Here is a 4,275-nt window from a genome sequence, read left to right as displayed (position 1 = left end):
AGAGGCTTTTGAAATGTGGCTTCACCGGAGAATACTCAAAGTCCCATGGACCGACATGATCACCAACACAGAAATTCTCAGGCGGGCTAGAGCAGAGAGAGAACTGCTTAGATTAATAAATATCAGAAAAAAATCATATCTGGGTCATGTACTTCGAGGGGAGAAGTATCGCTTGCTCCAGTTAACATTGAAAGGCAAGATAGAGGGTCGCGAGGGCCTGGTAGGAGACAAATGTCTTGGCTGCGAAATATACGAGAGTGGACCGGCATTAGAAGTGTGGAGGAGCTATTCCGGGCAGCGCAAGACAATGAGACATTTTCTAGAGTCATCGCCAACGTCGGGGGGACCTGATACGGCACATAAAGAAGAAGAATTTAAATAACAATAAAAAAATAGAAAAATGAAACCAAATGTTTTGTTCTGCATTCAAAGCCTTGTTATATTAACGTCTGTGTTACCGCGCGTGTAGGTAGTGCAGTGAGTGAAGCGGATACCAAATAAGGTGGGCCTCCAACTACAAGCTATGCCGCTATTTAAGGGGCCGAAGACCGATAGGTCTCCCAGCCAAGGGAATCGATTACATCTCACCCCAGAAGATAGGTGGAAACTTGAGTGGCAAACGGCCAACGTGGGAAATGCCCATCTCCTACAGGACCCCACCGAGAGACAGCCTGGGTTCTCATTGCCTCGCAAAACCTGGTCCGCCATCAATAGGTTAAGGTGCTCCCATAGCCGTTGTGCCCACATGATGCACAGATGGGGCCCTAAAGAGTCAGCGATGTGTGAGTGTGGTGCGGTGCAGACCACCAAACATGTGGTCAACGAATGCCCGCTCCATTCATTTCCCGGCGGGATTGATGAGGTTCATATGGTGACGCCTGAGGTCCTAGACCTGCTTGCAGACCTAGATGTCCCCCTCTGACCCCCCCCACCATAAGAAAGAAGAAGATTAACGTCTGAATTATTTACAGGAAACCATTTTTATGTATTCATTCAATGTAACAGTTTCTTTTCATCGTGAAATGTAATTAGGTACTTAGTAGTTGTTGAGTTGAAGTACAGGCTCATAGTATTTTTATTAAATAAATAATTAAAATGTAAACTTCAGTTATATGCTTCCCACTTGTGGGCACTTTTCAATTCCACGCTCCGAAAAATCTGGTTTGTTTGTAGGTGAAATAGTTGTGAAGCCAATTTTGTTTAGCGGCGTAGCACTTTGATTCTCCCCGTACAAACTAGAAAGTATGTAAATCACTTTGGAATTTTTGAACGATGGCGTCATGGGTGTATTACTAGATAGACAGTGAGCCAAATACATTCTTAATTGGGGTAATTAATGCACGAGTTGACTGATACCAGAGTCTGAAAGTCTATGAAATGTTGAGATGCATTTATTGGCTACATGTTTTAAGTTGCATATTGGGTTAAAGGCTACGCGTTACAAACTAATGCAAAATTACATTTTTCGAAGAAAATTTCTTCTGAAAGCTGATCACTTTGTGATGTCTTTATTTATTATAATAAAACACAAATAACTTTATTTACATCACTTTAATATATATATATATATATATATACAACCTCTACATGTTTCATGAACAAAGTTCACCTCATCAGTATATACTTGCTCCTGATGAGGTGAACTTTGTCCATGAAACATGTAGAGGTTGTATATATATATATTAAAGTGATGTAAATAAAGTTATTTGTGTTATAAGAATGGTATAACCATTCTGGAGTTTTTTTTAAAGATAATTGTTGGGAAGTAAGAGCTTCATATATGCACGCACAGATGGCAGTGCATAGAGCTTGCTTGGAAGTCCGCAAGATGGAGCCAGTGGCTAGTAGTCGCCAGGGCCAGTGGGAAGGCTCCCAAAGAAACGTACTGTTCCAGATTCCAATTAGCCAGCTTCTAGTTAGGTCGACTATCGAGTCACCATTATTTTACACGGAGTAATAATAAATCCCTGATTTATCTAAAAGAACCAATTATTTATAAACTCTTTCCAAGACGAGTTGGAGACCTGTTTGCACGAACACAACAATAATTTTTATTTTTAATTTTCTATTCATATCAGTTTCAATATTTTTCGCACGAACCTGCATCAAGCTTATTTTTTTGTTTTACGTGCACCACATACGAGATTTACGGGCAGGAATTTTTCGTGATATGGACGAGTTTGTTAAAGAAAGAAAGGCTTCAGGGAATTTATAATATTTTTTTCAGTGGTTATGAACTAGAAAAGCTCAGTGAAAAGCAGAGGTGGGCTTACTTTGATTTTAATATATATTTTTATGATAACTTGTAAATATTGTATTTTAAATTATTAATTTGGTAAAACATTTGAACAAAGGGTAATTAGCAAAGATATTAGAAGAACGAGATGTGCTATGCGCAGTTCGTACTGAGTGGAATTGTTTTGCCGAGTGTCGCCGGTTTTGTTCACCAATACTACTGCACACCTTCGCTTACGCTAAGGCATCGCTAAGGTATCCGCACTAATACATAGAACCGATTTCTGTGCGTACACGTCCCGATACCGTTCAAAGTACACTAATTAGTTAGTACTCCGCAGGGGGGTATAACTCCGAGAAAAAAGTGGGTCAGAAAAAAAGAAACGGTAATCTCTATGGGTAACTTGTGACGTATATTTTCCACAAACCAATACGAACTTCATGCATGTTTATAGGCCGCTGTCACGAACTTCATGCATGTTTATAGGCCGCTGTCATTGGCCGATTTTAGGCTAGCCAATGGGTTGGCTCCGAATGAGAATTATATTGTCTATGGTTACGCCTTTTTATAGTTTCTATCCTAGTCGATGGTGAGTATGTGTAGTAGTGACGTATATTTTTCAGTTATAGACTTTTATCTATGGCAAACATTAGGACCCATGGGCTCAGTACTAAAAACCCGAAGATATTGATCTAGTGAGTGGTTCATTTATGGTACTCCGGCTACGGTCCGGCGGCCAACATAGCATATCTCGTTCTTCTAATATCTTTGGTAATTAGCCTTTATACGTATAAAAAAAACTTTTTTAAAATAGTTCATCAGAAATTTTCGTCAGGGGTGTTACAAGTTAACAGTTTTTACCATAATATCTTTGGTTTATACCGACTAGCTTATACGAAACGAAAAAATATTTTATTTTAAGGAAAACAACAGTTTACAATGTGTTTGGTTTATACATGTGCAATATGCTAAATGAGAAACCAATTACATATTTGCTCAACTAATACATCATCAGCCTTACTAAAAATCGTGATCTATATATAGCCGTGACGAGCCAGCGCTACCAGAGATCGGACAAAACTCTTGTCCAGGCCGTTGCCCAGTGGCAGGGAGCGCCAGAGATGGAAAATTTCACTCAAGCCACCATATAGTCCTAATGTGTTCATCAATTTATTCATTTTTTATTTGTTTATTTCTTTATTGATTTTTTATATATTAACTTAAATGTAAACTTTTATAGCAGGCAGAACATTGCACACACCGCTCTGTCAGCTGAAATAAACATTATTATTTTTAAATTACACGGCACGTAGGGTCAGAGTAGTGAACAACTTGATATATTATATAATTTAATGTACTCGATGTTCGTCAGAGTTACATAAAGAAGATAATAATCTAGGCTCTTAAAAATAAACATAAAATGAAAACAATCGAACACTAACATCAAACCAGAAGCAAAGGCAGAAATGACCTTTATATTCCAACAAGTACCACAGCGTCTTATCAAAAAATATTTTCATACCTGGGACCAAAATTATATAACAAAATTCCTTCGCAACTAAAACTGTGTGAAATGCCATCCTTTGGCCCAAAAATAACAAAATGGTTACTAGACTTAGGCAGGTTGGATTCAGAAATACTGTTAAAAAATATTGTATGATAATTATGTGTTACAAGCGCCTGATTTATTTCTTAAGTCTTATAGTCTTATTTCGATGTTAAAAAATATTGTATGATAATTATGTGATACAAGCGCCTGATTTATTTCTTCTGTTTACAAATTTAAATTTTTATTACAAATTTAAATTTTTATTTTAATTTTATTTTAATTTTATTTCTATTATTTTCATTTAATTTTACTGTTTATTTTATTATGTATTAAAATATAGTAATATAAAGGCTACATGTATCCTCGCTTTCACTGTTGTAATCTCTCAAAATAAATTGTATCGGTGATTTCACCATTAAGTATATTCACTGTCAATTTGACTGTCCTAGAACGGGAGACCTTCCTAGTTGGACAGTCAAAATCTATGCTG

This window comes from Hesperophylax consimilis, chromosome 25 (assembly GCF_061612785.1).
Source record: "Hesperophylax consimilis isolate HC1 chromosome 25, BYU_Hcon_1.0, whole genome shotgun sequence".
Classification (NCBI taxonomy): Eukaryota; Metazoa; Arthropoda; class Insecta; order Trichoptera; family Limnephilidae; genus Hesperophylax; species Hesperophylax consimilis.
Note: the sequence above shows the minus strand (reverse complement) of the source record.